Here is a 26246-nt window from a genome sequence, read left to right as displayed (position 1 = left end):
TCCAGGAGCCTGATTTATTTTAATGCCACTTAATTTCTCTTAATTTTCTAATGTTGAAATGTGGAATTAAATCATATCATTGCCTGAATGGAGAACAAAGGGGCTCTGGCAAGCAGTCAAAGTCATCTCTCTGAGCCACGACTGGGGGCTCTCTTGCACAATCAGCTCTAGGGTGCTCTGGGCCCTCCTGCGACAAGAGGGTGCCAGGGGCAGACTCTGAGGACTGGGGGCAGCTGCACACTCTCCCCACTCCTCTAACAATTCCCCTAGAAGATGACTCCCCCATTAGTTCCTCCTGAGCGGCTGGAAGGCACAGACTCAACATGATTCTTCCAGTCTCATAGGGGAGAGAGAACGCTGGTGTGGCGTGAGGGGAAGCCTCTGGAAAGCTGCTGAGCAGAGGAGTCCCACATAGACTCTCAACAGAGTCTACATGGCTCCAAATACAGCCATCCTGGATAGAAAAGGAAAGGGGGCAGTGCGGGAGCTGAGCCTAGACCAGCTGGAGCATTTGGGGTCTAGAGCACTACTCATTATTCTGCGAATGCTCTGGAGTGTGGTAGCGGGAGGTGACTCCAGAAAGGAGTGCCAGCCTAGGGCCATCAGGGCACTCAACCGGCTCAGGGCACCATGTAGGCCACACGTCCAGAGAGTTGAGTTGGCTGGCCATGCTGCTCTCTAGAAACCCAGTGTGATAACAAACACACCGGGGGCTTCAACTAGCAGCTGGAAGATTCTGAAATGAAAGATACTGTCAGCACTAAAAGTATTCTCAGTAAGAGGCAATCTATAGGGTGTGGAACGAGACTCACAGAATACAGAATTGTCAGGCCAGGGGGATAGCTTAAAAGTCAACGCATCCAACATAACTCTTTCTGATGGATAAGGAGTTCAAGGCACACAGAGCAGAAGTGGGTCTTGCCTGCAGTCGTCAGATAAGAACTAAAACATAAACTTCTGCAGCTCAGTGCTTCTTCTGTTATACCACATTGCCTGCTCCTAGTTTGATTTTTGACTCCACCACTGGCCTCTTTTATGATAAATGGTACAGATCCCCTTTCTTGACCTTGTTTCACCCACCTCAAAAGTGAGGTAGGTTATACATTTATTCACTCCTTCATTTCTCACTGAACACCCACTGTGTCTCAGGCATCATGTGACAGAGAGTGGGAGAGATAAAAAGCACTTGGTCCAAGAGGGGTGGCTAGCCACAAGCAAAAACTACATTTCAGTAAGTCTAAGGGCCTCATGAAAAACAGATACCATGTGATCAAAATTCAGAGGAAGGGACGGCTCTTCAGTGAAGCTCCCGTCAGGAAGAAGCATTTGAGTTGAACACTGAAGAACAGGTAGGATTCTCAGTGAAAGGTAAACCGTGAGCAAAGGCACAGAAGAAGAAAGGAGAAGTTCACTGCAGTGCCCACACTGGACCTGGAAGACGGGACCCTCAATGCGCAGCGGTGAACCAAGCCACGGAGGTGCAGGCAGGTGGGCGGTCCTTCAGGGTTTCCGTGTAGGATGTGTTTAGGAGGGGGACGTTGTACCAGTCTTAACATGAATTGAAGGACCAGGAGGTTGAAGCTGGGAAGATGTTAGAAAGCTAATGTATAGAGCATGACAATAATAGCAACTACTTGTTAGGGGTATGGTAAGGACTGAATGGGAAAATCAATGTAAAGCACTGTGCAACCAAGGAGGAGCTCACAGGTGGTAAAGGCACAAATGTTGGCTGCTCTAACAGCAACTATTACTGTTGTCAGTACGATTTTGTAGGAGGTTATCAAATATACTCAGGTGCTGGTGGTAGGGGCAGAGAAGGTGGGGATGGACTCAATGGACATTAGCAATATTCAGGGATAAGGCAGAGGAGACTATGAGAAACTTGGGGATTTTGAGCTAGGGTGACTGGAAGTTGGCTGGTGCCATCAACAGAAAGTGGGAAGTCAAGAGAAGTAGCTCCTAAGGACAAAGACGACGTCAGTTTAGTAGAAACTCAGTTCGAGGAGCTGAGGCAACATCTTGTCGGAGATACCGCGCAAGGGTCTGGAAACAAGACACGAGGGATAGAGAGCTACAGCGACAGAGGGGCTTCGGCCACAGCACAAACCACGAGGGAGACTGCCAAGGCGCAGTGGAGAAGGGGACAATGGGAGGAGAGAGACTCCTGGAGAGGAGGTGGAAGGGGGACCACCTGGAGAGCTCAGCGTGGTGGGAGCCAAGAGGGGAAAGTCTTCGGGAGCTAAGAGTCCATCTTATCTGGCGGCGGGGTGGAGATCAGAAATCAGTTATTCCTTTCGGGAGAATGAGAAGTCCTAGGTGGGTGATAGTTGGGCAGAAGGTAGAGAAAAGTGGGAAAGTATGGGGCTAAACAAATGAATGAGTGGTGACAAAACGGAGATAGCTGTTTACTCTAAAAGGTCAAGAGTTGGGTAAAAGCTGCATGGAAAGGGAACGTGAAAGGGTAGGAGCTGGACAAGGGGCTCAGAAGCCCAGGGCTTGCTGAGCATGCTGACAGCTGGAGGGAGGGGCGTCAGGGCTGGAGGAGAAAGCATGCAAGGCGGGATAATGAAGGCAGAGCAGGGCTGGCCCCTGGGCCCTGTGCAGGAGGGGAAGGGAGATCTTTTTTACTCTGAGACCAGGGAAGCACGAGGAACAAAGTGGGGAGACCAGGGTGCAAAGGAAGAATGCTGACCAAGTGCACACTGTTTGGCTTCATTCTCTAGGACGAGCATAGCAGTGCATGACCCTGAGATCCTCTCCTCTCAAGTGATTAGGAAATTACCACGGGGAAGCCAGGGCAGGATTACAGTTTCCAGTCTCACTGCCGGATCCAGGCCCCCACACGACCCAGCGCTCCTGCCATACAACCAGGAAAGCATTATTTGTCATTCCAAGTATCAAAGCAGTAAATTTCATCCAGGATGAAATAGAGCTGTTGCCTTCATAGACGTGATTCTGTATACCATGTCCAAATACTTGATTCCGGAATTAGCCTTTATTCACTCTCCGTATTATCAAAAACTACACATACACATATAAAAACACCTGTGATTCTTCCTACCTCAATGTCTTGCTCAGTAGTCTCTAGTCTCAGTAGTCTCTTCTCTACCTTCTGCCCAACTATCACCCAACTATCACCCAGTCTCTACTAGATCCAGATATGGATCTAAATCCGTTCTTAACCTTCCAGGCTCCTTCTTGAGATCTTCCCCAGTCCTCAGAGATCTCAAATCTTTGGGGGTTCACCTTGCTCTGCAGCTCAGGAGGCCAGGAGGTGTGTCTTACACCCTCTGGAGCCACTTTTCCTTTTCCCGGAGGCACCCTGTCTACTGTTGGGCTTAGAGCGCCCATTCAAAACACGGACAACCAAACACAAGCCAATCTCATTGAAGAAAATGGTGGAACATCTTCCTAGAAGAGCAGCTCTGGTTGGTACGCTAAAAGAGAAAGAGGAACCCGCACCCCTCCCTCACAGGCCACCCAGAGGATACCCTGGGCTTCTCCCACAGCCTTCCAGCTCCACCCCCCCCCGCCCCCGCCCCCAGCTTCCAGTCTCAGCATACCTTCTCAAATGCAAACCTGACCGTGCACTTCAGTGCAAACAACCTTCCTAAGCGCCCCCCTGGCAACAGTGAAAATTCTTAGCATGGAGTACAAGCCCTTCAAGGTTTGGCCCCTAGAGTCCTCCAAACTTGCACCCTCTGTCTTCAATCATTGGCCTTATCCACGTTAGGCCTTTGCATGTGGATCCTTTCTGTCCTAACACTTTCTCCCCAGCCCCTCCCTGCTTTCACCAAAGCCAACCCCTACCCATCCTTTCTTTCTGGGATTTGCTCTCCCTAGAAGTCCTCCTGAATTCCCTGTAGAGAGGTGATCTCCCTACATGCTTCCACTGTACCCCAGATTTAGCCTCCACTGAAAGGAATCACTCGCTGATTATCCCTGCTGGAACGAATGGATGTTTATGAGGAAAAGGACCGTCCTATTTTATTTGCCTCTGTACCTAGCAATTGCCTGGCAGAGTAGGCCGTTGTTGAATATTTATTGAATAAATAGCTGATTGAATGAATAAATGAATGCTTTTTCTTTTAGAGTCCAATATATGGCCGAGCCTCACCAAATATTTGAGCCTCTAGGCAAAACAACCAGGCTGAGTGAAAAGAGGGTTACCCTCTCTTCTTACCCGAACTTGGTAGCTTATAGAGAAGCCAAGATGCGGGACACATTCCCCCAAATCTAGATTGTGAGCAGTGACTGGACCATTCAGGCCAAGGAACAATGCCCCCCATCACTACCCAGGGACAATCCGGGCAAATATGCCCAGAGACTGTACAAGGGGCCACCTGGCACAGGGACGGGGCAGGGATGGGGCAGGCATAGGGCACGAGCACACTCCTTCAGCTTCAGGGTTCCAGCCCAGGAAGGAGCCTAAAGGAAGGAGATGTTTTTTTACAGGGTCAGTTTGATAACCCTGTTCTCTCTTCTCTGGCCAGGAAGCCACAGAAGGCAGGACAAGAGATGCCGAAGTAGGGGTCACAGAAGCAGGAGCAGAGAGAGGGAAAACTTGGCCCTCTGAGTTCATTCTTCATCCAGCATTTACTGACTGCCTACTCCATGCCAGGCACAGTGCTAGGCCGTGCGGATACAGCGTGAATAAACAACAGTTGTGTTCTCTCCCTTCCTGCAGCTTACTGTCTAAAGGTGTGACTAGCATTACTCAATCACATAAGTAAATTGAATGTGCATCTTTAAGTTACTTCAAAATAATAGGCTCAGGTTATGAGTGTATAGAGGTTCTGGCCCAGTCAGAGAGGGTATGGAAGGCGTCCTTGAGGAAGTGACCAGTGACCTAAGAGCTGGAGGGAGAATAGGAGTACATTAGACAAGAATGGAGTTGGAGTTTAGGGGTGTTGGAAGAACAATAAAGCATTCCAAGTACAGAAAACTGCATGAATAGCCTTTCCATCTCCATTAAGTTCAAGAACGACTTCAAGTTCAGTTCTGTAGGCTCCATCTGCTTCTTCTCAACCCAATATCCATATTTTATTTAAAGAAAGGGGCTAGGGAGTGGACGCGTGTGTGGGGACTGCAGATAGGAATTGCAGGTGGCAATGAGAAGCTAGGGTGATCAACCCACACCAAGCACCCTAAGCTCTGGGAGCAACCATCCCCATGTGAGGAACTTCAAGGCATGAAAAGGCACATTCCTCTCCAACTTGCGAGCCCGCTAAAAAGAAGGGCCAGCTGGAGGCCAGCGCCCCTATAGAGTGCACGGATCCCCTATTTCAGGAAGAGCATGGCGCAGCAGCTATATTTGAAAATCGAGGTAAACAAGAGCTCAGCTCAAGTGGATGGGGCACAACAGCTGTGGAAGATTAATCACAGGCGGCTGCAAGTCACTGGGTCGCCAGAGGCCCAGAGGCTTCCCTTTCGGTGCCCCCACCGGTAGGCCGGCTCCGTGCCCATCACGTACCCACAACTCCCTCGATTCGGGGTGTTTCTCGACCACCCTGGAGCTCGGAGCTCGGAGCGTCGCTGCCGACTGCAGCCTGCCTTTCTGAGAACCCGCCCCGATTTCAACCCTCTGCCCAGGAGACTGAACCAGCAAACGGTCAGGGTTTTTGTCGCCAGAAAAGATGAGTGAGTGAGAGACGGAGGGAGGGAGGGAGAGGGGGAGAGAGAGAGAGAGAGAGAGAGGCGGGCAGCCGGCGGGTAAATTTATGGCACTGCATTAAAGGCGTTTGTTCTATTTAACCAGCCCCCCGCACTCCCTCCACCGTTAAAAATAAAACTCAATGAATAAAGACGAAAACTGCTTCCCTGCCTCCCCCCCCCCCACCCCGCCCCGAGCAAATCGCTTTCTTCATCTCTCCCAGTGGCTCGGGTCCTCGGGGCAGGTCAGGCAGAGTCTGCAGAGCAGAACTAGCCTCCAAATGAGGGCCTCTGGGTGCGTGTGTGCGTGTGTGTGTGCGCGCGCGTGTGTGTGTTGGGGAGGGTGGCGGGGGTGGGTAGTTACACACCTCCCTTCTCTCCACCTGGCCGCGGCCCGCCCAGACCCCCGCGGTCGGGAGGGCCCAGTACCGGAGAAACCCTGCCTCTCCCCGCCCCCTTGGCCGCGGCGGGTCGGTGTGCCGGGGCTGCAGTTCTCGACCCCCGGCGACGGAGTCCCGAGGTTGGGCGCGCGCGTGCGTGCGTGCACGCGGGCGCGCGCCGCGGGGAAACGCGCTACGCTCCTAGCCCCCGACCCCGGCGGGCACTCACAGCCCCGCGAGCACCGCACGCCCCGGCCCCGCCAGCACACAGGCACACAGGCACACAGGCACACATGCAGCCGGTCCGCGCCGCAGCGTTCAGTCTCCCCGGTGCGCACCCGCCGCCCCAGCGCACACACACGCCCCGGCGTCTCGTTCTGCCCCCCTCCCCGATCCCCCCAGACACTCTGCCACCATGCCCCCCCCAGCTCCGCAGACAAAACGTTCACTTTCCGAGGCACCCTCCCCCCACCTCTTGAGGCACTAAACCCACAGGAAGGCAGTTCGTATGAACGATCTTGAGAAATAACTTAACACCAGCATTCACAAGCTGGAACCCTCCCGGGGGCATCCCAAGCCCCCAGCCTCGGCCGCCCGCTGAGGGGGAAGGGCAGGAGGTTCACCCCATTACTCACCGTTTTCTCCCAGTCTCCCGAGCGGAGTGGCCAAGTGAGGGGGGAGAGGAAGGTGCGCGACGCCCCGCCGCCCGGCTGCTCAGCGGCCGCAGCGGCTCATCGCCCCCGCGGGCTGCCCGCCGGCCGCAGCCGCGTCCGGGGCATGTCAGTCGGCCGCCGCCGCCGCCGCCGCCCGCGGGGCTCGTGGGCTCGCAGCCTTCAGGGGGACGCGCGGGCTGCGGCCAGAGCAGGGGGCCTAGGCAGGAGCGGGGAGACCCTCCCGAGGACCCCCGGAGGAGCCCGGGCCGGGGCGCGGGCTCGGGACTGATCCCGGGGAGGCCCGGAGTCCCGGCCGCCGGCAGCGGGGGGATCCCTGCCGGGAGGGGCAGAAAGGCGGGCGGCCCGGCTCGCCCTGGCGGCTCGGAGGGACCCCGGCTCGCGGCCGCGTCGCCGGGGCTTTCCCGGGGCTGGGCGCGCGCCGGCTCTCCGCCTGGCACGCCGTCACCGCGGGGGACGTGTCGGCCTCGCCGCGCGGAGGGGACGCGCGGAGGGGCTGGTTTCTGGGCGAGCCGCGAGCTTTGCCCATTAAGCTGCAGCAAGAAGCCAAATCAAAAAGCCAATCTCCAAGCCTCCCAAACGAACGTCACCCTATCAGCTGGGAGCCAGGGAGCCGCACCGAATGACAAGCCGCGCATATTTATCCTCGCGCGCCGAGGGGGGATTTTCAGATAGCGTCCCGAGCAGCCTCGGGGAAGTGGACCTGCGCCTCGCGGCCCCCGGGCCCCGGGGGCCCACTGCGGGCGGGAGCCCTCGCCCGCGGCCACCCACCCAATCGCGGGAGCCTGCCGCCCGGCTCCTCCCGGCCGGCGGCGGTCCCGAGACGGCGGCGCGTCCTGACCTGGATTCCGCGGAGTCCGGGGCTCCGGGCGGCGGGCGGGGAGGGCGGCCAGGCGGGCGCGCAGCACCGGCTTTCCTCTTGTCCTCGGGAGACGCCGCCTGCAATTCCGAAATTAAGTCTCCACCAACACATCTGTGGTTTTTAAATATAGCAGGGGACGATTACCCAGGCAGGGTCCACCCAGGCCTAAGGGAGGAGTTGAGGGGGATGGAGGTTGGCAGGGGAGGGAAAATAAAACTCCCTTTTTCCCCTCTTTTTTTCTTCTGTTCTTGGTGCAGGACTCAGTCTGTCATTTTCTCAACCCAAATCAAACAACAGCTTGAGAGAGACGCTTGGGTGAGCGCTGGTATGTTGGCTTTTGGGTTTTTAAGGCTAAAAATAAGAGGGGGCTGCCTCCCAAATTGCTGCTTACTCTGGGCCTGGAGCCTGGAGGAGAGATGGTCTTTTGATGCAGCAGCAGAACTAGGGTTTGGGGCTTGGCTCAGACAAAGTGTACACACGTAGCCTGAAATCAGATGCCTGTAATTTCTTCTATATTTGTCAGGCGTGGTCCTGGAGGCATGAGGGGTGGGCAGGCCTCCCCTAAGAATGAGGTTTCATCTAGTTTATTGATGGCATTAGGCAGATCTAAAATGAGCATGGTGGCTGCCTGGTCCTTTGTAGAGGCACCACTATGGATTCTGGGGCAGAATCACAAGGGTGGGAAGTTGTTCCTCTCAGGCCTCTCTGTTGTCTGAAGCAGGTCTGAGGGGCCAACAAGGAAGAATAATGCTTAGCAAGGATCAGCACCTCCTTAGGGCAGGCAGACTTGCTAATGAATTTGATTGTATTATTTCATGTCATCCTCATAAAACTCTATGAGCTAAGTACAATTACTAACTCCACATTCCTGTTGAGGAAACTGAGCCTTGGAGAAGCTTAAGAACCATCCCAAGGCCACAAGAAGCAGAACCAAGGACCGGAAGAAGGTGGAACCAACTGGAATTTCTCTGATAATCACAACCGTATGTGCAACTTCCAGGATCCCTGAGGGACTGTTCTGGAACCAGGTTTGGTGCGAAGAGACAGGTGGGTATGGGAATTAGAAAACGTCTGAGCCTGGGATGATGTGAGTTCTTTCCTGATCCCTTGACTCAGTGCTCCTTCAGCAAATCATGTGGTGGTTTCCATCCTGAGTTTGAGTCCTTGAATGTGCTCCTAACTGAGCCTCGTGATCTCAGACCCCTGAACCTTCATGGCCCTTGAGTTCAGTTAAGGTTAGGGCCGAAACACTGAATCTGTAAGATTTCAATAACTTCTAAAGTTTGGGATTTCAGGATATGTCATTGGTGGGACTTTCCTTGTATCTGTTTCCATGGAGACCCACAAGGCTGATTGGTCTATAGTCAAGACCAAGAGATGGCTGGTGGGTGCATAAATTGGTATCACTTTTAGGAAGGGCACTTTTGAAAGATATATCAAATTCCTTAAAAAATATGAACCTGTTTTGACTCAGTAATTTTACAGGTAGAAATTTATTCTATGGCAATAATTAAGAATGTGCTCAAATACTTAGTTACAAAGATAGTCCTGGTAGTGTTTATAATAGCAAGAAATTAGAAACATCTTAATTTTCAAACAGAATTGGTTGAGTAGATTGTGTTACATGACATAATGGTTTATTCTACCACTATAAAAATGCTGGTGCATTATGCACAAACAATGAATCATGGAACACTACATCAAAAACTAGTGATGTAATGTATGGTGATTAACATAGCAATAAAAAATTATTTTAAAAAATGCTGGTGCAGCATTCCATGTATTGACATGGAAAGGTTGCGTGATATATTATTGAGAGAGAAGAAAAAACAAAACATAGAATGTGACACTCTGTGTGTGTGTGTATGTGTCCTAGTAGCATAAAAACACCAAAATGCTAATGGTAGTTATCTTTGGGTGGTGGGATTCCTAGTGATTTATTTTTCTGTTGAAATCAACTTTATTGAAGCGTAATCTATATACAATAAAATTCACCTCTTTTTTTAAAGATTTTATTTATTTGACAGAGAGATCTGTTGAAATCAACTTTACTGAGGCATAATTTACATACAATAAAATTCATCTCTTTTTTTTGTTAAAGGTTTTATTTATTTATTTGACACACAGAGAGATAGTGAGAGTAGGAACACAAGCAGGGGGAATGGGAGAGGGAGAAGCAGGCTTCCCGCTGAGCAGGGAGACCGATGCGGGGCTCGATCCCAGGACCCTGGGATCATGACCTGAGCCGAAGGCAGACACTTAATGACTGAGCCACCCAGGCGCCCCTAAAATTCACCTGTTTTAAGTGTACAGGTTGATGGGTTTTGACAGTAGTACACACAAGCATAACAACCACAATCAAGATACAGAACGTGTACATCTGCCCTCAAAGTTTCCTAGCCCCTTTGCAGTTATCCCTCCTCCCCTCAAGCAACCATTGATCTGCTTTCTGTCACTGTAGATTAGGTTTGCTTTTTCTAGAATTTTCTTCTTTGTGTCTATTTATAGCTCTTGCTATTTCTTCAAGGACCATTACCCATTCACTAAAACAACAACAGTGACAGTACACACAGAATTGGTCTTGTCCTTTTTCTAAGAACTACCCAAAACTGACAGGTGCTTCATCTTCTTCTCACCTGTAGCAGGGTGTGGCCAGGCAGGAAGGTGGGAGGGGAGGGGAGCAGCTCAGCCCATTCAACCACTGCTAGAGGCAGAGTGGCTGGCGGGGGTTATCCGACTTCTGGGCGGGCTGTAAGAACCAGACCCAGTTCTGCATTCCGAGCCTCTGTGTCCTCACCAGTAGCGTGGAAGAAAAAATAGTAACAACAGTAGAATCCACTCCTGCGGTTGGTGTGAGGGTTCCCTGAGATTACAGTTTCTGATACAGAGTAATTCTGAAATGTATGTTAATTCGCTCTTTCTCCCCCTTACCCTGCTTGCCTCCCACTGGAAGCTCTGCAACCGTCTCCTCTGAACACTGGACAGAGTCCCACTTTTTTCCCTTCTCTACTACATGCATGCAGGCTTTAAAAACAACAACAACAACAACAGTGATTCTGATGACAGTGTGCCTTCAGTTTCTGCCATTGTTTATTCCCTAATTTCTGGTTGTGGTCGGACTCAAGGAGATCACAGGAGAGCCAGCACGCAGGCTATTTGTTGTCAGCAGCAGGAGCAAGACCCGCAGACTTCGTTTCCAAGTTAGGAGGACACCGAGGCCAGAGAAGTGGGGGGATTCAAGCCAATCACAGAGCTCATGCCGCAAGGACCGGTTGGAGTCTGTTACGGGCTGCATTGGGACCCCCTACCCCCAAATGCGTAGGTTGAAATGGTAACCTCCTGTACTTCAGAATGTGAGGGCCAAGAGATAATTGAGTTAGATGAGGTCATTAGGGTGGGCCCTAATCAAATGACTGGTGTTCTTTTTTTTTTTTTTAAGATTTTATTTATTTATTTGAGAGAGAGAGAGAATGAGAGATACAGAGCACGAGAAGGAAGAGGGTCAGAGGGAGAAGCAGACTCCCCGCTGAGCGGGGAGCCCGATGCGGGACTCCAGGATCATGACCTGAGCCGAAGGCAGTCGCTTAACCAACTGAGCCACCCAGGCGCCCATGACTGGTGTTCTTATAAGAAAATGACGAGGACACAGGTAGACAGCAGGAAGACCATGTGAAGACACACCTAGGAGGCAGCCATCTGCAGGCCAAGGAGAGAGGCTTCAGAAGAAATCAAACCTTCTGACACCTTGATCTTGGACTTCTAGCCTCCAGCCTGTGAGGAAATAAATTTCCGTTGCTTGAGCCACCCAGTCTGTGGTATTTTGTTATGGCGGCCAGAGCAGACTCATACAGAATCCGAGCATTCTGGCTGATTCTATGAGGGTTTGCTCTCTTCCAACTTCAAGGAGTTCCTTCAGGTTATTTGGAACCTTGAAACAACCTGGATTTTGGAATTTAACAAAAAGGAAGGAAACCAGGTTTTACTGAAAGCCTGCTGTGACAGGGTGCTGTGCCCTTTTATGTGTGTTACTTCACTCTTTAAGTGTTTGTGGAACACCTTCTATGTGCCAGGCCCAATTCTAAGTGCTGGGGACACAGCTACAGACAATGAGGGTAAAATCCCTGCCTTCATAGAACCTACATTCTAGAGGAAGAGACAGATGATAAACATGAATGAACAAAATACATGGGGCTGTGGAGAAATAATAAAGCAGAGGAGAAGGGTAAGGGGTTGCCAAGGGAGGGAGGGGAAATCCTTAGGCTTTTTAATTGAAGAGAGTTGGGGAGTTTGTCCTGGAAACTTCAATGACAAAGAGGCAGTTGAGTGAGCACTCAAAGGAGGAGGGGGAGGGAGCTTGAGGGAAGAAGGTTCCAGAACGGCAAACTCCGAGACTCCTAAGCAGGAGTATGCCAGACCTGTTCAGGAAAAATTATGTTATTTAGACCTCAGTCCACGTTGGGAGGTGCATAGCATCCCTTCATCTGAAGAAGAAGAAACCTCAAGTGGGAGAAGTCACTCCCATGAGGTCACCCAGACAAGAGCAGGTAATGCCCTTCTTTCTCCAGAGGCTGATAGCACAATAGGGCAGATGGGGTGAATATGGAGAGCCCTCCACGTGGTTTCTTCATGGTTTCTTCTTTGTTAGGCCCCATTATTTACCATTATGCCCCAGGGCTGCACAAGTTGGTGCCTCTCCAGACGTGGGGCCTCAAGCACTTCACCAGGAGCAGCCCTGCCTGCCCCTGCTGCCTTTAGCTCAGCTTGTCACAGGCATCGCTGTACCCAGGTGCCGGCCTTCCAGGGCCCTGGGACTATAAAATCTGAGAGCAGTTGAGGAGAGGCAGAAGCAGACCATCAAGCTGAAGCTTAAAGTAAGCTCTGGAGCAGCTCTGGAGGAGAGAGAGAAGTTTCACAAGGAATGTTTGATAATAGGGTAGTTTAGTAAGACATAATTCTTCCCTATGGGTTATAGAATTCTTTTTTTTCTTAAGATTTATTTATTTATTTTAGAAAGAGAAAGCAAATCTCAAGCAGACTCGGAGCTGAGCCCGGAGCCTGACACGGGGCTCCATCCCAGGACCCTGTGATCATGACCTGAGCCGAAACCAAGAGTCGGACGCTTAATCGACTGAGTCACCCAGGCGTCCATATAATTCTTAACCTTCTTATAATTTGTATTTCCGAAATTTTTCACTTAATTATTTTTCTATTTTTCCTTTATTAAAATTGTCTATCGAAGTAGAGCACACATACAGAAAAGTGCACAAGTCATAAGTATAAGCTCAAAGAATTTTCACAAAGTGATTATATTTCATTGAATCATCATCACCCAGAACAGTAAGTATTACTAGTGTCCCAGGTACCAGACACATCCTCCTTCTCTTCAAAGATACCTGCTCTCCTGACTTCCGAACCGCTACCTGAGTTTTATGTGATTTTTGAACTTTGTATAAATGGAAGCATAAAATGTACTATTGTGTCTGCTCACAGTGTGTTTGTAAGGTTTATCCAAAGTGTGTGTAGCAGCAGTTTGTTGCTTTTCTTTGCTGTAGTGTTTCCATTGGGTGCATACGCCACAATTTAATTTTTTATTCTGCTCATGATTGACGTCTAAGTTGTTTCCAGTTATTTTTTTTTTTTACTATTTTGAATAATGCTGCTATGAACATTTGCATGCATGTGTTTTGGTTCACATATGTACTCGCTTCTCTTGGGTCTGTACCTCGGGATGGACTTGCTGGCTCGTGAGGCATGTGAATATGCAGCTTTAATTGATAATGATAGTTTTCAGTTGGTTGTACCAATGACACCTTCCCCTCCCAGCATTGTTGCATCACATTGTTGGCAGTACTGAGTATTATCAATCTATTTAATTTGAGCCCTGCTGGTGGGTGTGTATCTAATTGTGGCTTTCATTTACATTTACATTTTCCTAGTGACTGTGAAGTGGGAACTTTTCCTATATGTATTCCCCTTTGGATATCCTCTCTTGTTAAGTGTCCAATCAAGTCTGTTGCTTATTCTTCTAGAGGGTTGTCTGTCTTTTTCTTATTTTTCTTATTGACCATGTGAGTGTTCTTTACATATTCTGGATACGAGTCCTCTGTCATTGCATGTGTTGCAACTATCTCCTCCCAGTCTGTGGCTTGCCTTTTCATTCTCTTAATTGTGTCTTTGATGAATAAAATTTTTTAGTTTTAATGTAGCACATTTATCTTTTTTCTTTATCCTAAGTGCTCTACAATCCTTAGTCTATCCAAGGCCATCAAGATATTTTTCTGTGTTATCTTCTAGAATTCTTATTTTTATGTTTCAAATTTAGATCTATAATTCTTCTAGAATTTTATTTTTTTATGTTTTTATTTTAGTATATTTGACATACAATGTTACATTAGTTTCAGGTGTACAACATAGTGATTCAACTTCTCTATATGTTATGCTATGTTCACCACCAGGGTAGCTGCCATCTGTCACCATACAATGCTATTACATTATCATTGACTATGTTCCCCGTGCTGTGTCTTTTATTCCCGTGACTTATTCATTCCATAACTGGAAGCCTGCACCTCCCGTTCTTCCTCACCTATTTTTGTCCATCCGCCCACCCACTGCCCTTCCCTCTAGCAACCACCGTTTGTTCTCTGTATTTATAGGTCTGTAGAATTACCTTTTTTTATTTAATGTGAAGAAGGGATGGAATTCCATTTTTTTCCATATGGACATACAGATGACCCAGTACAATTTGTTGAAAAGAGATCATTTCCCCTGCAGCATCACCTTTTGTTACAAACCAAGTGTTTCTGTATTGTATTGGGTCTGTTTATGGACTCTCTAGTTGGTTTTATTGGTTTCTTTTTCTATTCTTTTATTCACATATGTCTTAATTGCTGTAGCTTGGAAATCTTGATATTTAGTGCAGTGAGTGTTTTTGCTTTGTTCTTTTATGAATATCTTGGTTATTCTTGGCCCTTTGCAACTACATATAAATTTCAGAATCAGTTCATCAGTTTTCACAAAAAAATGCCTGCTGGAGTATTAAGATGGCGCTGCATCTACAGATCAATTTAAAGAGAATTGCCATCTTTATAATATTGAGTCATTTGACCCATGGACATGGACTATCTATTTCTTTAGGTCATCTTTAAATTCTCCCAGTAGTGTTCTAAAATTTTCAATGTATTGGTCTCACACATATTTCTTTAGATTTATTCCTAGGTATTTAGGTTTTTTGATACCAAGTAAGTGGTATTGTTCTCATTTTGTTGTTAAATAAAAATTTGTTGTTAAACAAAATTTTATGTTAAATTGTTTTTTTTTTAAGATTTTATTCATTTATTTGACAGGGAGAGAGAGAGAGAGCACAAGCAGGGGGAGTGGCAGGCAGAGGCAGAGGAAGAAGCAGGCTCCCCACAGAGCAGGGGGAGCCCGATGCAGGACTCGATCCCAGGACCCCGGGATCATGCCTTGAGCCAAAGGCAGTTGCTTAACCAACCCAGCCACCCAGGCGCCCTTATGTTAAATTGTTTTTACAGGAAATAAAACACAACAGATTTTTGTGTACTTTGTATACAGTGACAGCGCTAAAATTTTTAGTTCTCATAGTTGTAGATTTTGCCTTTTTACTCATTTTCCTTATACATAATCATGTTTACAGATTTCTTCCTTTCAAATCTTTCATTTTTGCACTGGCTAAGATATCGAATACAATGGTAAATAGAAGTGGACATAGTGGGAATCTCTGTTTTTCTTTTTTCTTTATCTTAATGGAAATGGTTTCAATATTTTCCCATTAAATATGAGGTTTGATATGTTCTTCATAGAAAATCTTTATGATATTAAGGAAGTTCCCTTCAATTCCTAGTTTCTTAAAGTTTTTTGAAAAATCATAAACTTGCATTGAATGTTATCTAATGTTTTCTTTACATCTATTGAGATGATTGTATGAAAATTTTCCTGAATCTGTTAAAGTGGTAAATTATATGGACTCATTTTCTTTTTTTTAAAGATTTTATTTATTTATTTATTTATTTATTTTGAGAGAGAGAGTGTGTGCACACACACACACACACACACACACACACACACACACGCAGATGGGGGGAGGGGCAGAGGGAGAGGAAGAAAGAGAATCCGGAGTAGAGAGCAGACTCCCCACTGATCCAGCCTGACAAAGGGCTGGATCCCATGACCCTGACTGAGATCATGACCTGAGCCAAAATCAGGAGTCATACGCTTAACTGACTGAGCCAACCCAGGTGCCCCTATGGACTCATTTGCTAATGTTAAACCAACTTTACATGTCTGAAATAAAGGTATTTGGTTGTGATGTACTATCCTTTTATGTATATTATTAGATTTGGTTTGCTTACAATTTGTTAAGGATTTCTGTATCTATATTCATGGTAGAGATCGGTCTGCAATTTTCCATTCTTGTAATGTCTTTGTCTGATGTTTTTCACAAATTTGTCTTCTCATAGAACCATATAGTGTTCTTGGTCATGAGGATCCCTATTCATCCAGGTTTCTTGGTCTCAGTTCGGCTTTCACAACTTCTCTCTTCCCTCCCAATGCATCATGACCTTGAGAATAGTCAAGGGGATAGAAGAACTTAGTTCATCTTCTAAGCAGAAGAACAGGTCTCTTTAAGAGGAGCCCCCGATTTTCATGCCTCTGAAGTTTCTCTCTTTTTTGCTGTGTTCTTCCATCCCAAATGGGCCTCCCTAAATGTCTGTGGGAAGCATCAGCCAGGTGGAAAGCGCTGCTCTTGGACGCTGTTTCTACCAGTGGCAGGTGGACGACAGCTGGCGTGGAATAAAAAGAATAGCTTGTCAGTATTAAAGCATTCTCTTTGCCCTCTCTGCCAGACACTTACACCTTCTTTTCTAGCCATCGGTTACAATAATTTCCTGGATATTTAGCAACCTTCTTTTTTTTTTTTTTAAGATTTTATTTATTTATTTGACAGAGAGAGAGAGAGACAGCGAGAGCGGGAACACAAGCAGGGGGAGTGGGAGAGGGAGAAGCAGGCTTCCCGCGGAGCAGAGAGCCCAATGCGGGATTCGATCCCAGGACGCTGGGATCATGACCCGAGCTGAAGGCAGATGCCCAATGACTGAGCCACCCAGGAGCCCCTAGCGATCTTCTTAAGAAGCGATAAGCACCTCATCTAATATCCAGCAACACATCCTTTTACCTCTTACATAATTTCTACATTTATTTGTGAAGGTTTTATTACTAGACTGTGAGTTGTTGGAGAGAAAGTATTTCCATGGTGGAATAGGTAGGCCTCGTTTGCTGATTGATTAACAGATGATGGAGAAGGGGGGTCTAAGTACGATTTCCAAGTGTCTGGCCTGAGAAACCAGATGGAGGGCAGCACCGGCTTAGGAAATATGAAAGGGAAAACACGTTGGGAGAGCAAGGAGGAAGGTGTCATTTTGCACCTGATGAACCTGCAGGATGTTCAAATAGGAAATCTCAGAGGTGGTTAGAGACGCCTCTGAAGCTTCAGAGTCAGGGTTGGCTGGACAACCAAGATTTGGGAGCACACAGGTGGTCACTGAGGCCCTAGGAACGGATGAGAACACCTAGGGAGAATGTGTAGAGCTAGTTACACACTCTTCTCCTCCTTTTTAAATGATTATCCCAGAGCAGGGGTTGGCAATCTATGGCCTGTGGGCCAAACCGGGCCTGTGACCTGTCTTGCAGGTATAAGTTTTTTGGAACACAGGCCTGTTTGTTTATGTACTGTCTACAATTGCTTTGCTCGAGGACAGCAGGGCAGAGTGGGGGCCACCGAGACTGTTATGACCTGTAAGGCGGGCGATAGTTACCATCCAGCCTTTTACAGAAAATTTTGCTAATCCCTGGCCTAGAGGTTACAACATGTACCCATGCTTTATTAATTTAATATAAATTAGGCAGTTGAGAAGTCAGTTGTCAGTTTGTTGCTGCTCTTTAGCAGCTAATGGATCTGCTTGCTCTGTTACTCTTAAATTTGTCTCTGCCTTTGGTTCCTATGAGTTTTATTATTATGTGCCTAGGTATGGCTTTCATTGAGTTTATCTTACTAGGAATTTATAGAGATTCTTTTTTTTTTTTTTTTTTTAAGAATAGCATGTCAGTATTAAAGCATTCTCTTTGCCCTCTCCCCCTAGACACTTACACCTTCTTTTCTAACCACAAGTTACGATAATGGGGACGTGGAGCCCAACACAGGGCTTAAGTTCACGACCCTGAGATCAAAACCTGAGCTGAGATCAAGAGTCGGATGCTTAACCAGTTGAGCCTCCCCGGCGCCCCTTATAGAAATTCTTGAACATATCACTTAATGTCCTTAAGTGATTTTGGAAACGTTGTAGTAATTATACTTTTAAATAATATTTCTGTCCTGTTGTCTGTCTCCTCTTCTTTTAGAACCCCAATTACAGGAATGTTCAACTGTGTTAGTATGCCCCACATTTCTTATATGCCCTTGTCTGAATTTTCCTCTTCTTTTTCATCTCTATGATTTAGTGTAGGTATTTTATACTGACCTTTCAGATCACTAATTTCCATCTGCTCTTTTTTTAGTAGATTCCAGGTTTTTGTTGAAAATTGCCATCTTACTATCTATTGATCACGGCTCTCTTCCAGTCTGGATGTGATACCTCCAAAATCTAGATCTCCTGTAGGTCTATTTCTAGATCTGTTCTCCTTCCTTCCTCCCTCCTCCCCTCCCCTCCCCCTCCCATTCTCTCCCTCCCTCCCTCACTTTCTGTCTCTCCCTCCCTCTCCCCGCCCCCCCCCCCTTGTTTTTCTTGTTTCTGGGAATGCCTGGTGTTGGGTTTTGGTTTTTTTTTTTTTGGACTGAATGCTAGCATTATGTATGAAGAATCGTACACATTTTGAGTGTACAATTTGAGTCTCTAGATAATATTAGCTTTTTTAGAGGGAATTACTTTTCGTTTGGGTAGGCTTTTAGGATAGAGATGAATTATCCTAATCTTGTCTGCATGTGAGTTTATTTGAGACTGTTCCATGCTGTTGCAGCAGTGGTCTATTTCTGGTCACCTCTGTTTCCCAAGGCTCACCTCCATGGTGAGCCACAATCCCAAATTTTTTGTCTCCATATAGATTAGACTGCTCAAAATTCTACTTAATATCTCCATCTTTTAGTTGCTATGTTCTGCTTAGCTTTTCAGTAGACCAGAGTTTATGGGTCTGCAGGTGCTTCGAGGAATAATGCACTAGAGAATTTCAGCTCACTTCTCAATGCCTTCCTTTCCTCTGTTTTTTTTTTTTTTTTAAGATTTTATTTATTTATTTGACAGAGAGAGAGACACAGCGAGAGAGGGAACACAAGCAGGGGGAGTGGGAGAGGGAGAAGCAGGCTTCCCGCTGAGCTGGGAGCCCGATGCGGGGCTCGATCCCAGGACCCTGGGATCATGACCTGAGCCGAAGGCAGACGCTTAACGACTGAGCCACCGAGGTGCCCCTCCTCTGGTTTTTTAATGCTTCAAGTCCTTACTGCCTTGATAGCTCTGTTATCATCAACCATAGCTAGAAGTGCAGATTGCTTAGTTGTTTTCTTTAACACAAAAGAAATATATGCTTGCTCCAAAAAATTACATAATACAGACATATACAAGGAACAGTTTAATAAATCCCCTTTCCCAATCTGTCTCCTTTATTGAAGTAACTAATGTTAAGGTCTGCTGAGTATCCCTCCATTCTTTTTTTATACTCACATATACCAATATAGAGGTTGCTAAAGACAATTAGTTTGGGTTTGTTTTATAAAAATGGTATCACGCAGGGCGCCTGGGTGGCTCAGTCGTTAAGCGTCTGCCTTCGGCTCAGGTCATGATCCCAGGGTCCTGGGATCGAGCCCTGCATCGGGCTCCCTCCTCGGCGGGAAGCCTGCTTCTCCCTCTCCCATTCCCCCTGCTTGTGTTCCCGCTCTCGCTGTGTCTGTCTGTCAAATAAATAAATAAAATCTTAAAAAAAAAAATGGTATCACGCATACACGAATCTGCAATTTGCTTTTTACTTAGAATTCCATCAATGCATAAAAAATGTATTTAGAAAAATAAGTGCATAATATTCCATACTATATATATGTCATATTTATTAAATCATTCTCCTGTTGCTAGATTCAAGTGGTTTCTATTTTTTTAACCACATAAATACATTACTACTTTCTCAATTTTTGCCCATCTACTATGTGAAATATGTATTTAATTTTACTCCAAGATATTTAAAGAATTTAAAAAATATGTTTATTGGCCATGTGCATATACCCCTTTGAAAATTCTTGCGTCTATCCTTTGCCTGTTTTCCTACTGTTATCAAATTTGTAAGAATACTCAATATAATAAATGATATAAACCCCTCTTTTGTCACATATGTTGCAAATACTTTCCCAAAGCCTGTTTGCCTTTTAAAATGTTATTTATGGTATCTTTTCTTATGTGAAAGTTTTAATTTTTACATGCATAAAATGCCCACGTTTTTGTTATGACTTCTAGACCTTCTGTTTTTTAGACTTCCCCACTACAAATGTTTTCCTAAAGTTGATTTCCTAAAATGTTATATTCTACATTTAGATTTTTAATTTATCTAGAATTTTTTCGAACACGGTATGCTGCACGGGTCTAACCTATTTTCCTTCAGATGCCAATTCTATCAGTGTAATTTATTAAATAAACTACCCCTTTCCACTTGGTCAAATATTGAGACTCATATCTAGTGGAATCAATTTTGGATTCTGTTTCATTGATCTCTTTGTCTATTATTGTGCCAAGCCCATCATTTTTTTACTTATTTATTTATGTTAAATAAACTATCTTTTATTTGAGAGAGAGAGAGAGCATGTGAGCCTGCAACCATGGGCGAGGAGAGGGGCAGAGGAGCAGAGGGAGAGGGAGAAGGAGAGAAGCAGACTCCCCACTGAGCCGGGAGCCAGATGTGGGGCTCAATGGGGGGCTCAATCCCACAACCCTGAGGTCATGACCCCAGCGGAAATCAAGGAAATCAAGAATCAGACGCTTAACCGACTGAGCTACCCAGACATCCCTCTATCATTTAGTTGTCACTCCACTTAGATATCTTTTTTTCACATTTTAATAAGATTTTATAGTTAGTTATTTAGGTCTTTTGCCTTTCTTGTCAATTTTACTTCTAGACATTTTACAGTTTGGTTTTTTATTAAAAATGGGATTTCCTCCCTCCTGACATTCAAATTTCTGTTGATTAAAAGTAAAACTACTAATTTTTGTATTTTAATTTTGTGTCCAGTTACCTTATTCAATTTTTTTTTTTTTGAGAGACAGTGTGTGCTAGTTGGGGGGGGCAGAGGAGAGGGAAGGAGGGAATCTCAAGTGGGGCTCCATCTCATGACCCTGAGATCATGACCTCAGCTGAAATCAAGAGTCTTGGACGCTTAACTGACTAAGTCACCCAGGCGCTCCACCTTATTCAATGATTTTAATAACAATAACAAGAACTACCAATGGGCTAGGCATTATTTTAAGGTTTTTATGTGTATTAGTTCATTTAATCCTCAATATTTCTAAAAGCTAGATACTATTATATCAGTTTTACAGATGAGGAAACTGAGGCCTAAGGTAGAATTTCTTAGTTTTTCTAGGAAAACAATCTTCTAATCTGAAAATTTTACTATTTACCAATATTTATAGTAATTGTTTCATTTTATTTCCTTATTGTATTGGCTAAAACTTATAAAACAATGTGGAAAACAGAAGAAATAATAGGCATTTTTTTCCTCTTCCTGATTTTGATAGAACTGATATGAAGAGAAATTATAGGCAAACCCAAATGTACACTGGTAATCTGATAAAGAATTATCTGTTTGTAAATAACAATATAACAATAATAATGGAACAAAAGAAAAAATAAAAGGATTTAGATGTGCAAGTATCTTCCATCCTTAAAGAAACCCTTGGTCAATCCCACACCCTGTTAGGATTTTTTCCCTCCATAAGTAATAGAGTACCCACCCAACAGCAGTTTAAGCCATAAGAAGCCCCAAAGAAAGTGATCTCAGGGTAATTTAGCAGCTCAGCAATGTCATTAAGAATGGGAGAACTTTCTGTAATTTCTGTTCAGCTGTCCTTGGCATGTTTGTAACTTTAGGATCATGAGATGGTAGCCAAAGGTCCACAGTTGGTAAGGGGGTTTAATTCAGAACTACCTGTTCCATTTTGTTAGGGGAGAAAAAGTTGTCACGTTGCCAAACTAAGTGTCAGAGATGAACTGGGCTTCACAAGAACTCCTGCAGCCATGAGGTTGCCATTGTGGGCTTTTCCCGGGCACTGCCTTTGGACACTAGTTATGGTCTCTGAGGTTCAGAAGCTAGGTCCAGATGGGAAAGAACATGTTTCTGTTATGATAAAGAGCGAAAGGGAAGGAATTCCTGCCATTTGCCACTACGTAGATGAACCTGGAAGGCATTACTCTAAGTGCTGGCAAATACTGTATGATCTCACTTATATGCAGAATCCTAAAAAGTGGACCCCACAGAACCAGGGAGTAGAGTGGTGGTTGCTGGGAGCGGGGGGATAGAGGGAAATGTCGGTCAAAGGGTACAAACTCAGTTATAGGAAGCGTAAGTTCTGCAGATCTAACGTCCAGCCTAGTGACTACAGTAAATAATACTGTATTGTATGCTTGAAATTTGCTGAGAGTAGATCTTAAGTGTTCTCACCACTGAAAAACATAATCGTATATTGAGTCATCACATCGTACACCTTAAAAAATCACATTGTACAATGTAAATATGTACAATTTCTATTTGTGGATTCCACCTCAATAAAGCTGGCCAAAAAAAAAAATTTTTTTTTAAATATAAAGAGCACAGTGGAGACACCCCGAGAACGGCTGAGGCTCTGAGGCGATCCCGCGAGGACAGGCTGAGGACAAGCACCGGACGGCGGCGTGAAAGTGCGGCGGCCGCGGCGCCGGGCCGGCGTGACCAAAGCCAGAGGCAGTCATCCGGGACGTGAGCGAGCGGCGGTCCAGCTGCCACAACAGCACCTTCACAGCTGAGGCGAGGGCGAGCGCGAGCGCGAGGGTTCGTCCGTTCCGTCACTCGTGGCGCACTTACTGACTGAAGGCCATGGCCACGCGGCCGCCGGCCCACAGGCCCAGGTTCTCCCCTCCGTGTGCTTCCATCAGAGCCCGCAGGGGCATCATCAGCGCCTTCTTAGCAAACTTCGGATGAAAATAAGCGGTGTGACGAAGACTCAAGCCAGGGGCCAGGCTGGAGGGTGGCTGTGGCGGGGACGCGTTGGCCGCCATGTCGTCGCTGGGCTCCTCGGCGGCGGGCGCTCCAAGAGCAGCGACTTCCAAGGCGTGGCCGGCCAGCCGGGCGCCGGCTGAAGGAAGCGGGAGGGGGCGTCCGGGCCCCTGGAGCCAGGCCGCCTGGAGACCCCGGGGCCGTTAGCTTGATCTTCCCTGAATACTGCCTCCCTGAGCTACCGGGCCATGCTTCCCCTGGGGGGTGGGCCGGCCTCTTCCCGCCGCAGGACTGTTTCCCTCTGGGGCTCCGGCGCCCACCTGCCAGGTGCTTAGCCTATTGCATGGTGGTTTGCCTACACTTGAGAAGTCAACAGAGCTAAAAATAACGGAGTCTGGGATGGAGCACAGTGATTAATCTGCTAAATTCTGCAGAGAGCCGGGAGCGGCAGGGAGACAGACAGAAGAGGCCCCAAGCACCCGGGGCCGTCTCTTCCCGGAGAAGTCGTCACAAAACTTCTGGTCTTGTTCTATCGATTATTCTCCCTTTGCACTTCTTGATGTGAAGAAAACAGCTCTTGAAAGGTTTGCTCCTTCTCAAGATGGCGACTGCACCAGCTGTTGTAACAGCATCTTCCTCTGGGATGCTGATTTAAAAAAGAGAGAGAAGAAACGCAATGCTATTTACCTGATTATAAGGACAATATTTGCAGTTGGGAAATTACACATGCAGAAAAGTACGAGGGAAAATCACCCACATGTCACCACCTAGAGATATCTATTATTAAGGTTTTTAATTTTATGTAACTATACAGTTAATATATATTTGGGTCTACCTGAGGTCGTTTGGTAGCTACAGTTTTGTATCCTAATTTTAAATTTAGCATTAGTTAGCAATCGCTTTCCCACTGACGGTCTCCAGCCATACCAAGGGAAATGAGGCAGAGAGAGGCTGGGGTGGGCAAAAGCCAAAATTCTATCCCATGCGGTTGTTTTCTGAGGTAAACACCGTAATGTTACAACCTTGGTCGTTTCCCGGTTTTCCTCCCCAATTCATAAGAGGATGTCATAGGAAGAGAACAGGAGAGACTCAGAGGCACAGGGACCGGTTGTTAGAGCAGATGATTTTCTTTGGTGTGTAGCTGTCAGTCAGACTTGGGGCTATGCCTGATACATTGCTGAGGAATGTACACACACACCCACCCAAATGGCATTTAAAAAAATTTTTGACCACCCATATCATGGCACATATCCTGAATTTGCCCTAGTAAGTGGGCCTTTCTAACCAGGGAACTTGGCCCATACGTAGTCGCAAGTGATAAGGAGAGCTGTCTTCGGTGAAGACACTATCAGAGAACTGTTCTCTGCCCGACTTGGAACCACAACTTCATCTGCCTCCTGCTTTTAGGCCCACATGAGCCTCTTAATGGTATTTGTCATGAGTTCAGCCTATGGAAAATTTTAATCAGCTTTTGTATTCTTGCAATTTGGGTGTCTTTGTTATCTTTTTCATTCTTACTGTGGCAAAGCTAAAGCAGGAGCCAAACGTAAGCCCAACCCACTTCTTGACCAGCCCTAATCATAGCATGTATGTAACTTTATTGTCCTTGCTTACTTATCAGACTGCAGAGGGTCACATGAGGAACCATTATCACATGAGGAGCAGGCACTCTTAGCTGCCTGTCCAACAGTCATTTCCTCCTTCTTCAGCCTTGACCACAGTAAGAGGGAAAGAGCCAAAAAAGCCCTGAAAAGGTAGAAATAAAAAGGCTGAATAAATATAAATTGTGACTGGTCTAAGCCAGTCATGGGAATCTTAAACCCCTTTGCCAAATACTCACTTTTCAGCCTCCCTTGCTGCTTGAGATGGCCATGTGATCCAGTTCCCATGATGGGCATAGGAAAAAAATCTGGAAAAAGACTTCCTTCCTGACAAATAGGAAAGGTATTTTTCCTTTGCTTCCTTTTTCTTATCTTTGAATGTAGTATGAAGACCTAATGCCTAGAGCTGTGGTAGCTTAGCCATCTGGTGACAATGAGGTGACAGCATGAGGGTGAAAAGCCACCAGGCTCAGGATGCTGATGCTGAAGTGTGAAAAGGAACTGGATCCCTGATGACATTTTTGAGTTGCTAGTCAACCCTAGAATTGCCCACTTTGGGAATCTTTAAGAAGCAAGAAAATTTCTTATGGTTTAAGGCACTCTTTCTTGCAGGTGAACCTATCCTAATTGATACATGCCAAGGATGGCCAAGGCATGAGAGGCTCAACTTTTCTGAAAGGCCATGTCAATATTGTAGTAACTGCTAAACTACAAACCAACAAATTCAATGTCAGGAGTTGACCAGTTGGGTGAATAAGATGCATTTTTCTTTCAACTTGTGGAAACTGATCTTTCCGGAAGATGGACAGATTAAGATGAGGGAGTGGGCAAAAAGGAATCATCCAGAACCTATATTCCACAATCCTTGAGTACAGTTAACGTGGCATACTTTTTAAACGTGTTTTCTGTTAAGCCTAAAACATGTTGGTATTAGTATGTATGTTTTTTACAACACCTAATGGAGAAAAGTTAACCTACATAGTACGCAAACCGGGAATCAGACACACAAATACAGACCTCTCAGACAGTTTGGTGGGCACGAAGGAACAGCATGAGATTTAGCTTGAGCATGAATTTATCCCAGAGCCAATGGTACAAAGTAATGTGTATTCAGGATCAAAGGAAATTAGAAATACCTCTTGATTTCAGCTACTTTATAACAAAACATCTTAGTTTCCATCTGTTTTTAGTGAGTGGTTATTCATTTTGCAAATTCATTCACTGACAGTTTTAAATGGTCATCTTCCTCACAGCATCTAAAATGTTGTTGGGTCTGTACAAAAATTGAATTATGGAATCTCTTCAGGAATATGGTGTTAAGGAAATTTCCTCAACTTTGAAGTCAGACTAACAAGAATTCAAATTTTCTGCTAGTAACTAGTTGTGAACTTGGACATATTACTTTACTCCTTTGAGCCTCATTTCCTAAATAAGGATAATAATACCCATCACAAATTTAGGTAAAGAATGTAAAGTACAGAACACATAGTAGATGTTGATAACTAATAGCTTCTCTGTCAGTTAGGGTCTAATAAGAAATAGATGGAATATACAAATTAGGATGTTTTAACATTTTTTTCCCCTGACAAATGGATTTATTTCTAAAAGTGGGCAGTACTTAGGGGTACCACATCTAGGAAAAATTCCCCAGTTAAACAAATGAAGCTGCTGTCTAAATTTAATTCACAAGGGTGTTTATCACCTCATTGTTGTCTTAGCGAAAACGAGGAAACAATCCAGATGTCTGAGTATAGGGAATTGATTACATTCGTACAGCTGAATACCATAAAACCAATAAAAATAGCATTGTAAAAGTAAATGTGTTGACACCAAATATATTAG

At 45.9% G+C, this 26246-nt stretch overlaps 1 protein-coding gene across 2 annotated transcripts in view; it reads right to left on the bottom strand.

Moving 5' to 3' along the window:
• The window catches only part of SLC8A3 (solute carrier family 8 member A3), a 132047-nt gene extending 125280 nt beyond the window's left edge, over positions 1 to 6767 (bottom strand). For both annotated transcript variants that reach the window (XM_027568794.1, XM_027568792.1), the window contains exon 1: positions 6668 to 6767. The gene's annotated coding sequence lies outside the window, so the exon portion shown is untranslated. The remainder of the gene's footprint in view (positions 1 to 6667) is intronic.
• Positions 6768 to 26246: the final 19479 nt, after the last annotated feature.

This window comes from Zalophus californianus, chromosome 6 (genome assembly GCF_009762305.2).
Source record: "Zalophus californianus isolate mZalCal1 chromosome 6, mZalCal1.pri.v2, whole genome shotgun sequence".
Lineage (NCBI taxonomy): Eukaryota > Metazoa > Chordata > Mammalia > Carnivora > Otariidae > Zalophus > Zalophus californianus.
Note: the sequence above shows the minus strand (reverse complement) of the source record. Positions and strands in the feature narration are given on the sequence as shown.